Source organism: Lepisma saccharinum, chromosome 12, assembly GCF_977018435.1.
Source record: "Lepisma saccharinum chromosome 12, izLepSacc3.1, whole genome shotgun sequence".
NCBI lineage: Eukaryota > Metazoa > Arthropoda > Insecta > Zygentoma > Lepismatidae > Lepisma > Lepisma saccharinum.
The window spans coordinates 50,493,526-50,505,912 of NC_139240.1; the positions used below are offsets into that span (position 1 = coordinate 50,493,526).

General features: G+C 39.4%; 1 protein-coding gene and 1 non-coding gene across 2 annotated transcripts in view; both read left to right on the forward strand.

Annotated features, from left to right (window-relative positions):
• LOC145996058 (uncharacterized) overlaps positions 1–12,387 on the forward strand; it is a 502,345-nt gene that overhangs the window by 104,176 nt on the left and 385,782 nt on the right. The gene's annotated exons all lie outside the window — the stretch shown is intronic.
• Positions 1,657–1,797, forward strand: LOC145996625 (U4 spliceosomal RNA). The gene has a single exon (XR_014442813.1). It is a non-coding gene; the product is annotated as a U4 spliceosomal RNA (small nuclear RNA).

The following is a 12,387-nucleotide window of genomic DNA, read 5'->3' on the forward strand; positions in this document are numbered from 1 at the left end:
AACAAGTTTTGTTTTCTTTATCTTCCCATTTATCTGGGTTTTTTTCTCTTGCTGTTTGTCACTGTGTATGCTTCTCAAGAATGTCATTTCTCCAGCTTGTGCGCCAACTTCCGTGCCGGAATGTTTACACAGCACGCTACGACGACAGGGGTCCTGGGTTCGAATCCCAGCCTGGGCATGGATATTTGTGGTGTCCAAGATCTGGGCTATCTCACCATGTCACGTGATCAGGTTGCCAACTCATTAGAAATAAATTTGCCAACTCATAAGAAATCAGGTTGCCAACTCATAAGAAATCATGTTGCCAACTTATAAGAAATCAGGAATCAACTCATAAGAAATAAGGTTGCCAACCCATAAGAAATCAGGTTGCCAACCCATAGGAAATCAGGTTGCCAACCCATAGGAAATTAGGTTGTCAACCCATAGGAAATCAGGTTAACAACTCATAAGAAATCAGATTGCCAACTCCAGATTCAGCATCATCATCTCACTAAATGAATAATAAAATTGACAATTTCTGATCGATTTTTCTCCTGAATTTTATTCTCTAGACTTCAGGCTTCGCAGATAGCCTAGAATATACGCTCCTGGAGTGTCCATTCATCAATTTCATCATTCCATCACTCATCCCCATCTTGGCCAATTAGCCAAAAGTGGCACAAAAAGCGAAGTAAAATAAATCAATGAATCCAGCGTGTATGTACAGCTTGACCAAGAAATGCTGTCTTCGAATTTTCAACATCTAATCCCGCCAGTAGCGTACCCAAGGGTGGGTTCATGAGGGTCATAACCCCATCATTTAGCCCAGTATCCCTAATAAAGAACGTCACAGACAGGAAATTGTGGGAAAATGAAGGCTTACTATAAAATAAAGTATGCGTGACCTCCCCTTTTCGGAAATCCTGGGCACGCCACTGAATCCCGCGCCCTTGCTTGTTTATTGATTTATTGTTTTCGTTTATTTTACTTCGCTTTCTGCCACTTTTGAATAAGATGAGGATGAGTGATGATATGATGGAAATGATGAAGGGACACTAACAAAGAACGCCATGCCCAGGTCGACATTCGAACCCGGGACCCCTGGCGTCGTAGGCGCTGTGCTAAATATTCCGTCACAGAGGTCGGCTCATTATTAATAAAAATTACTAATGCTATTATCTCATTCTCAAAGGAACCTGTATTTGTTTCCTGGTGTTTCCTCCCACGTCAATGTTTTCACGTTAGATTTTCGCCATTTGAATTACATGAAGACTTTCTTGATTTCTCAGGGAGGGGGCGCCCTTGGTGCTAGCACGCCCTTGCTCCTAGGTACCGTGCAAATGTAAGAACATATTTCGGAAAGCGTAAGGTTCAATTTCCACATTCTTAGCGAATATTCAAATTAAACGACGGATACCAAATAATTTATTTTTTCCTCAACAGATGGCAGTTGCATTACGATATTCATTTAATTTATATTCACTCTTAACGATTAAAGTAAATGCAAAATATTTATTATCAATTATTTAGATATATATATGCTATTTAAAGAAATGTCAAGTTATTTTAAAAATTATCATAAAATAATTCCTAATTTTGTATGTGAATGAAGAGCTCACAGTATGTTCTTTGAGTAATTGCAGTCATTAAGCGAAGTATGGGTTGGGAAAAGTTAGCTTTGCGCAGTGGCGATATCGTAACCAATGAGGATTAACCGAGGTGCGATTATTGCTATTTGAAAACTTTTACCAATACCCCGCTAAGACGACGTGAAATATCGTCGGCTATAGCAATCTTTGGAAGTTCTTTCGAGAACTATTATTGAAATTTAATAATATGACTCTCCTCAAACTTGGAAACAAGTGATTTTTCAATTCTCTTATCAATCCTTGCTTGTGGTAGTCAGGCAACATATTTACAAGAGACACACACACACACATGGGCGGCGCAAAATCCAAGTGTCGTCCTGAAGTCAATTAATAGGCACGCATAAACAAGTACTAAACGAAGTAAGAATGTAGGAGCTCCAGAAGCACATCTCAATATATCCCTTGCTTTCATTGCTACAGGGTGTCTAACAAAGTAACAAATCAAAAATTAGTGCATTTTCATGACCCTTTTTTTCGTTTTTCTTAACCTTTATATTTATTCGACCCCTACCTAATCTAGGTAAATTTGGAAATTAGCAATTAAGAAAATAAATATTTATTTAATGAGAAACTCCTAAGGCCAGTTAAGATGAAAACTGAAGCTGCTCATTATACACTACGTTGCTCTGCTACTTTCATTTTATTTTAATTACAAAACTGGATGTTTTCAATATCAAACTATTATTTTACCTATCAAAGTGGGTAAGTGGCTGTTTTTAATCATATCCAATAACAATCTCTAACATAATTTTCTTTTGTTTATTTTTCATTGAATTTTGACGTTGTGAATTCACTTCATAATAAATAATATTTTCTCTTAGTGATTTCTTTCTACAATGAAACGTCTAGTGCACATTATCTGCTTTTGACTGAAATATAGCACATCGCGCTATGACGCCAGGGATCCCGGGTTCGAATCCTGTCCTGGGCATGGATGTTTGTGAGCGTCCATTCATCAATTTCATCATATCATCACTCATCCAGATCTTCGCAAATTAGCCAAAAGTTGCACAATAGGTGAAGTAAAATAAATCAAATCAATCAATCAATGATTTTGATTGTACTTTGTTTAGAAAATAATCTAATAAATTTTTGATATTGTTAACTCTGTCAGCAATTCATGAAGTCAGGATAAATCAGGTTAGCAGCTTAATTAGAAGCACCAGCGTCCCATAGTAACCAACCGTCATACACAAACAATTCTGGCGCTGGGCCTCGGGCGAGTGCCCCAGTTGCCCCTCCCTAGGGCCGGCTCTGGCTTCTTCTTTCTCCTTTCAAATGTTTCTTACGAAGACACACAAATTTCGCCCATGTCCATAGTAAATTGCGCATTCCCATCCCCACAGCAGCTTTTACTTTACCGTGAAAATGATTTAAATGCAACATCAGTCCACAGACTTTCCACCCAGCCACTGAAGCATCTATAAATTGAGGGTCGAGTACGCTAAAGAACACAGTAAAGCCGTGACATTAACCTTGAGGCATTCCTGTAATCAGGGAGAGCAAAATTGGTCCATAAACCTTTGACCTCCCGGTACTTACTATCCCCCCCCCCCTGTCAACCGTGCCTCTGAGGAAAGGAGTACTTACACGACTATCGCAGTGTCACCTGTTCTCTCTGGAAGCTATGTACATGCTAATGAGCCTTTTTCTTCTTCTTTCGATGCTGACCTCTGGAGTGTCAGGACAGCACGAACCTGTTCGAAAGTTGCGGCATACCAGCTTCTGCAGGATTCTTTCCTTCAGGACATGCCTATCCCTGCAGTGACTGTTATTTGTCCGCAAGCTTCTCGTTTTCTCTAGGATACGATGTTCATGTGCTAAGTAACCACCATCTGCGTAGAAATTTGAGCCAAAATTGCAGGCTCGACCAGGACTCGAGTGCAGGTCTCTGGCATACCTTGCCATTGCTATACCAAGTTAGCAGGCACATATTGAAAAATATGTTTCGGGGGGGGGGGTCCGAACCAAGTGTCTCAGGAATAATAATAATAATAATAATAATAATAATAATAATAATGTTTATATTAAAATAAATATAAATCAAATGAATACTAATTACAATACATAAATTAATAGTATTATTACACCATTCGGTAAAAAGACTGTATAAGAATAGAGATATAAGAGTGCATATTCATTACGTAGCTTACCTGTAGTTAAGATCGGAATAATTTACATAAAAACAAGTGCGCTGGCAACAAAATTAATGTAAAATAGATGAATAATTGAATATTTATCGAATAAGAAAAATGATGTTACATGTAGTTGGAGAAAAGTAAGTTTCTGATTAAATTTTATGCATATTATTTTGAGTAGTAGCGTACATAAATCTTCTTTGTAATGTCATCAAAGCCGTATGATCCAAATATAATCCTTGTCTTCCAATAAGTTCAGAGGAAGTTATACAACCAAGGCTAAATGAATATCTTTTTCATTATTTAATTTTAGTACTTGATAAATCTTTCGGGGGGTCCGGACCCCCCTAAATACGTCCTTGCAAGTTAGATACCGAGCAGTGTTCAATCCAGCCACTTTCCTCCGGGAGGGATATCAAAATTTCGTGGGGGATGCCATAGACCACAAATTATAATACTAATAAAAACAGTACTAATATTTTTAAATTGCCCCTTATCCCTAATACGTAGTTAAATTAAGTATAGATTTCGATAAGATTGCACAAGACCATTCATTCCTCAGCAACGTTTTGAAAATTTGTTACAACAAATGTAGGTCCATAAGCCTACATTTCACACTCAGAGAACTAAATGCATCATATCGATTGATGCACCAGAATGCATGGATTGATGCACTAAAGTGTGCTTTATGGCTTCTTCAAAGAATCAGATTCACATTTGATGCATTTGGGTGCATTTTTGTATGTCGTGAAAGAAACACCAAAGTGCGTCATTTGATTCAAGTGAGGATTTATTTCAGTCGAGATGCACTTCAATGCATCAGTTGATGCATTTTCATGCACCTTGATGTGTTTTGATGCACCAGATTGCATATTTTTTGATCATGCTCTAAACATTTCGTCTGAGCTACATAAACTCTGTAGCTCAGACCAAACGTCTAAGTGCATCATCCAAAAAGATGCAGGAAGGTGCATCAAGGAACATCAACTGATGCCAATAGAGGGTAGTCGGACAATTGCGATGGCGGACAATTGCGATGACATTTTAAATCTTCTCTCAAATTGAAGGGTGACTATGAGAATTATGTAAAATATTGATATTTTCGGTTGGGAATTTGGTTAAATCAAGTTTTTGAACATGGGCTAAAGCTAACAGACAACTTTTGAAGTGACCCGTTTCCTCATATGTGCGAATGCACTTCCCAACTCTCTCGTCGATTTTAATGTCACGCTTCTTCCCTTTCTGACCTTCTACATTAAGTTCCATCCACATGTACTACTTGATGTTGGTGTCTTCTGCTTGCCTCTAGAGGCAGGCCAGAACATCATGCATTTTTGGATGCAGTCTTCCAAGCTACCTATTGACTTTGTTGTTCCAACCTTTTACAGCATTATTAGTTCTGTGGCGCCTTTGGTTAGGTTAGGTTAGGTCCTGATCGTCGTAATTGTCCTGCCATTAATTTGTAAAATGACCTTCACCGTCAAAATCAATCGCAATTGTCCGTGATTTTGTCTTCATGGCAATTGTCCTAGATTCCCCACAGATCCATTTGCTGAGCACCGTGCCCGTTTGAAAAATTATCTACTGAACATAAAAACCGGTAGATGGCAGCATCTTACAGTTCTCAATACCTCAGTATAGCTTCGTGGCCCCCGAGCGTTATTGAAATTGTCAATGTTGCCCGCACTGTCAGAAGAGTTGAAGGCCCCTGTCCTATACGACGCACGCTTTTAGAAGCGATATCGGGTGGGGCCACACAGAGGGTGTGTGTGGCGATCAACCAATGGCAGGAGTTCAACGTTGTACAGTTAGGAGACTGCGGCGCGGAAGTTAAAAGCAGTGTTCTGTATTTTTGTTGCGCGCAAGAAGTTCATAAAAGTTCATCATAAGATGGGGAAATACATTTTGAACCTGACTGTCCAAGTCCCATGAATTTCCGTCGCCTACAGCCAGAGTTATCGTTCCTTGAAGAAACAAGGGAAACGTCACCTTTCATTTCCTTCCGCCTGTTTTTTTCGTTGCCACCGTGTTGACGCAGCTGAGTAGTTGTGTCTAGGGAAAACTGTGTGTGTTAAATTCGTCTCAATATAAACAATGACCCTTCATTGTTCTGGGCGTTCTCGAACATTGAAAGCCTGGGTCAGTTTGAGTTCAGCGTTTTCGTAGCAAGGCCGGTGTAAAATTATTCGCTCATCGTTCACCCGTGCGCCACAAAGAACAGTTTGTGAAAAGATTAAATACAGCCCTTTCGTGCGATAGTGTGTGTTCCGTGTGTTCTTTTTATTTTAAATAATGCCACTCTCAAAACCTAGCACCAGTAGTACAAGCACCAAGGGTGCAAAATCTGATCATTAACCTCCAGGAGAGTGATTCGGAAATGAGTGAAATCAGTGACACGGAGACCCATGGGCGTCCGGGAGGGGAGGGGGGGCGTGCCCCCCCCCCTGGAAAATGAAAGTCAACCGAAAATTATATATTTTTCACATATAATTTCATTACAGCCACAATAATATGTGTTAATTATTGCATGAATATGATATTCAAATTTAAGCAATGTTTTTGAGGTAACAACACTATTATGGAGGAAAATGTGCCTTGTTTGCCCCCTCCTGAAAAGAAAACACCTTCCTTGCCCCTCCCTGGAAAAAATCCTGCGGACGTCCATGCGGAGACCGAGGAAGACGACGAGAGCGGTGATGAATAAATAAATACCTTCAAGCTTCTTTCAGGTATGGGTTTCTCGTATATGCTACAGTGAATCCTGTGTAGAAATATTCACTATATTATTTCACTGTACTCATATATACCGTGCATGCATTATCAAAAATAATGGACACATAGCGAATTTTCTGTCCTTCCCTTGCGCTAGCAGTTAGTTTGGCAACAACGCAGTAGCACTGGCTGGGTATTGGTCGAACTCATGTTCCTTCTAAAAGCGTGCGCCGTTTTTATAGGTACTTAGAACTGGAAGGCAATAGCAGAGTTTACCAACTGGTAACATGTAAAAATTTGCATACCTAAAGAAACCTGCCCCCGGAAAGGAAATCACAAACACGACACTGAGCGACCATCCCTGCACCCAAAGCAAAAAGCTTAATTCCCGTACTGTCTTCACATGTCACATTGTTTCAATGAAGTGGAATTATCGTATGACGCCAGTGTGGGTGCCTTTACTGTTGATTTCGAAGAAACGGGACAGGTCCCTCCCGGAAGTCATTCTTATCCGGGAAGTATTTGAGTGTCATTTAGCGAACAAACAGATAAGAAAGGAAAAAATAGTGCCTGATAAGTTCTAAATTCTTGTGACGTATAGAGCAGTTTGTTAACCGCAAGGAAGTCGCGATGTTGTAATGGAAAACGGGAAAGAAAACAATAATCTTGTCAATGTCTTGTGTAAGACGTTAAAATATTTCTATCTAGAAACCCCGCCAGCATAGGCGTGCGCACGGAGGGCAAGGGGGAGCAGTTGCCCCTCCTAATACTCTCACTTAAAAATTTATTGTAGAAAAATCTTATTAGCTAGAGCTGCTGTCATTAAACAATATTATTATCTTCACAAAATAAAGTATTTTCAAGCTGACAAAACTTCCCAGCAACTTTATATAGGTGGACTATCTCACTTCATTCTCCAGCAAATTATTTGTATTTAAAACTCACTCATTTTATTCGTAAGCTTAGTTGTGTTGCACCCATGTCCTCCCGTTTCGCCTTAATGCGTTTTCACCTCCCCCAATAAAGTTTCAAATGATTTATGTGACACGAACTTTCTAAGGCGAAACGGGACATCCCATTTCGCCTTACATACAAAAAATTTCCCACCTGGGAATATTATCGACTTGAAGGGTAATTCATAACGAGAGCGCAGAGCTTGTGATGTTGTCTCCGTGGCTCCCATTGTCCTGTCGGTTAGGTTAATAATAATGACCCATCATGTCGATAATATCCCCTGGTGGGATTTTTTTGTGTGTAAGGCGAAAAGGGATGTCCCGTTTCACCTTATTTATTTATTTATTTACGACTTTGTTTACATGGCGAAGTTAAGGCATTAATGCCTTCTCTTCCACTTAACCATTAATTACAGGGATCATTCTTTTCTTTGCAGTAAATTGTATACAATTAAAAAATTAAAAATATAAATGAAAAATAAAGTAATAGAAGAAAAATGAAAATAAAAATGAAAGCAATACAGTTTCTACATGGACACACACTAACACACACATTCATACACAAATACATACATAGAATTAGAAAGAATATTTCGTGGGCGAAATGTACAATGCATTTCTTTCTGGGAATTTAATCTAGAAAGTTAGTGTTAAATAAATCACGCGGAATTGTATTAGGGGAGGTGAAAACGCAATAAGGCGAAACGCGCCGTAACCGTTGCACCTATATGATCGCAGAATGAATTGGTCACACACAATGATGTGCGTCTACACGTAATCAACGATAGTCTACATTCTACACGTAGACTATTTTATACACGTAGATGACGTAATCTATGTAAACAACATGGCGAAAGGTGATAACTTAGCAAAGGGCGTCGTGGAATAAATAGAAAATTATATTGCGTATCAGTTGCTGATGTGTGAGAATAACTTTTCATACTCTTTCTTCCAGATTCGAACAACTTCTCGCCTATGAAAAGAACCTAACATAGGGAATATTCTAGTATTTTATGGGAAAATGACCACTCTTGCCTCACGACTGCCATCTGTTGTTGTTTTTTGCATACTATTTATGTTCTTCCATAGTTGATGAGAGAAGAGAAGATAAATTTTGTTGTAAATAGGATTCCTTTCAGTTCGTTAGGAACCAATATAGTTGAAAATGTCACTTTCCTTTCATGAATCCCTTGAAAATTAATGTTAATGCACTTTAAATTGTCTACACAGTCTATGTAAACTACAACCGAATGTAATCTACGCGTAGACAACGCATGTAAACGTAAACTTATTGTCTACGGCACATCACTGGTCACACATTGGAAATGAGTAAATGAGTAGTATTTTTGAACCTACTGTATGAAATAATGTTTATATGTAAATCAGCCTGAACCACAGAGAAGAAAAACAAAGGGGGAGGGGAAGAGAGAACTTTGTGCCATGGAAACTGGAATTATTCTAACATAATGATTTTCGGTGGGTCCGGACACACACTATATACGCCCCTGTTTAGTACCCATTAATACAATAAAACAGTGAGATGGAATGAGATCTTTCTTTCTCCGACTGAACTTTCATCAAGGCTTTTGCCCCCTTAATCAGAGGGTCTGCGCACGCCCTGTACCCGCCAAATGCATTTTCGAGAATTTTGTAGGTTTTACGCTGCCTTCTTAAAACTTGTTGGAAGATTTCGCACAAATGCAAAAAAGACCAGTGCTCTGTCACATCTAAATGCTGTTAGATTAATATGTATTCTCCAGTGGGTGGCCACCGCAACCCCATTCCCCCACTTCAGGACGCCCATGAGTATGGAATTACTATCTTACCGAGAAAAACAAGACTAGCTCGAGAGGAAGAATCTACACACGATAGGGAAATTAGGGAAGCGTGCAGATCAGTATTTCGTTTATATGTGTTGTTTTGTCTATTATCGCTCGCTTTGTTGTATTTGTCACGACTAAACATCCCCTATTAGCTAGCGTATTTTGCCGACGACGTTACTATCTGTAAAACTTGAACGTTGATTCAGTAGCAGATGATTTTCACGGAACCTTGTTTGGACTCGTCCAGTCAGCGGATGCGCACTTGCGGCCAAGGTAGCAGCTGATTTTCACGGAACCTTGTCCATTCCACCCCTATTTTGCCACTGGACACGTCCAGTCAGCGAATGCGCACTTGCTGCCAAGGTAGCAGCTAATTTTCACGGAACCTTGTCCTTTCCACCCCTATTTTGCCACTGGACTCGTCCAGTCAGCGCATGCGCACTTGCGGCCAAGGTCTGCAGTGATGTAGATGGACTGTGGTAGTGATGACAAACCGAGACAGGGAATTATAATTAGGTAAGGCAAGGTAAAGTTCCCGTGCATATTGCACCGCTCCGTAAAGGGATGGGTGTGTAGTGCCCACATATTATCATAGAATAGTTATGATATTATCGATCTAGGCCATTTTGGAAGTGATGTGATCAGCACCATGCTCCGGCCGCCTTTACCCCCCCCCCCCAGGGTTGCCTCCATGTACCAATTTATTTAAGGTAGGGCGAGGTACCCATTATTTTTTTTACTTTTCTTTTATCGATCCGTCGTCGCCTTGTAATCAAGGGGATCTCGGGTTCGATACCCGGTGGAGGCACATAGGTGTTGGGATCCCACTTTAAACTGTAGGTCCAGTCCAGATTAGCCTTACTGTGCATAAAGTGGACTTAAAACACCAATCAATAAATATATTTCATCGAGCAGCGAGCAAAATCAATCAACTCTCGGAAACCACAAACAAAAAGTTTCTCTTGCCAGATTTCGATTCGATTGATTTGGTGTTTTAAGTCCACTTTATGCACAGTAAGGCTAATCGGGACTGGACCTACAGTTTAAAGTGGAAACCGAACCACTATGTGCCTCCACCGGGTATCGAACCCGGGACCCCTTCATTACAAGGCGACGACGCTACCACTGCCCCATCGAGGAGACCATCAGATAACTCTGGACTCCTGATTTTGCAATGCCCTGCAGATGCACTGGGAAGAAATTATTTGTATTTTTTTTTTAACGTTGCTCTTCCATTACTTTATCTAATTTCTGCAATGACGATGAACGTAGATTCAATTAAACGGGTGAAGGGTGGATACAAGAGAAGCACTGATGCAGAAGCCAGGGTTCGAACCCGGATCCTTCAGTAACGACATGAGGAATTAGAGAAATCAAGCAATGCATTTTTTCCCCAAAAGAACATTAATCATGTACAAAGATGGTGTTTCAAAAATCCAATTGGAGTAGTTATCACAGCGCGCTGCGACAGTACGGGTTCCTGGTTCGAACCCCGAACTGGGCATGGATGTTCTTTGTGTGTGTCCCTTCATCAATTTTATCGTATCATGATCGTGATTAATCAAGTGTGTCAAAAAGCGACGCTAAGTAACAAAAATCAAATCAAGTCATTGATTGATTGTTTGATTTGGTTTATTTTACTTCGCTTTTCTGCCCCTTTTGGCTAATCCCGAAGATGATACGATAAAATTGATAAAGGGACACTCACAAAGAACACCCGTGGACAGGCCTGGATTCGATCGCGGGATTTCTGGCTTAGTAGTCAAATCAAATATTTTTTTTTTATTTTTGAAATAGGGGGAGTTACATGTACATTTTTAGTAGTAATTCCTCAATTTGCAATCTTTTCCCACCTTTGACGTTCTTTTTTTTAGGAATACTGGACCCTGAAAGGGGGGGTTGACCCCCATCAACCCCCCTTGGGCACGCCACTGATTGCTAACCCAAGTGTCGACGTCACCGCACGTCACTGGTTGCGCCTCTACAATATTTTTTCCCCTGGTTTAGTTTTGGACCTTGTCAGGCATTTAGTTACGCAAGACTCCGTCAGATGTCAGCATTTGCTAATAATTCACATCTCTCTCTCTCGGTTCCATTATTCCTCAACAGGTGGCAGTTTGCTCTTATTGCCAATAGATGGCAGACTTGCAGCAGAAAATTATTTATTTATTTGTGGCGGAGATTAAGGCTCATGCCTTTTCTTACACTCAACCATATACAGAAGTTCATAATATAGAACAAATTCATAAATTGATTCATATATAAACATTGAAAATAACGATCACACATATACCTTTCATGTCAAACCAACCGCGGTAAAAATATGTAACTCAAAGAAATACATAAAACATATATATACATGTACACACACTCATACATATGTTTATATACATAACAGCCCACTACAAATATTTATTGAACATGTATTAATTACTTGATAAACACAAAAAAAAATCGAACATAGCATCACTCCATAAAACTTTCTCTTAATCTTCTTTTGAAGATACCTATGGAATTTGATTTTCTAATTTCATGTGAAAGTGCATTCGAGTCCCTAACCACTGATACAGTAAGAGAGTTACTTAAAAAATTCATTTCTGTGAGTTTTAATTGTTAGAAGATTTGGGATCTTGTGTACGATAACTCTGGATTTCCTAACGGAAGCAATCTGTCGGTGAGATATAAAGGACTTCCTGTATGAAGTAACTTATATAGCAACACTAGTTTTCTGTACCTCCGTCTTTCTTTCATTTTAATCCAACCTAATTTATTATAATATTCAGTTAAGTGGTCATACTTTTTAAGGTTAAATATATATCTTATGCATGAGTTCTGAATTTTTTGAATTCTCAATGCCAGCATTTCATTACAATCAGCATATACACTATCGTAATAGTCAAGATGTGAGAGGACCAAAGCTTGTACAAGTCGTTCTTTAATAACAGGAGGAAGAATTTTCTTTGATTTGTATACCTAATAGATGTAAGGAGGCATAGGCTTTCTTACATATATTATTAATGTGTTCAGACCAGGTAAGGTTTGTATCTATAATCACCCCTAGATTATTTACAGATTTAGAAAATGGTATGCATGCACCGTTTAGTTGTACATTTGGCATATTAGCCGAATT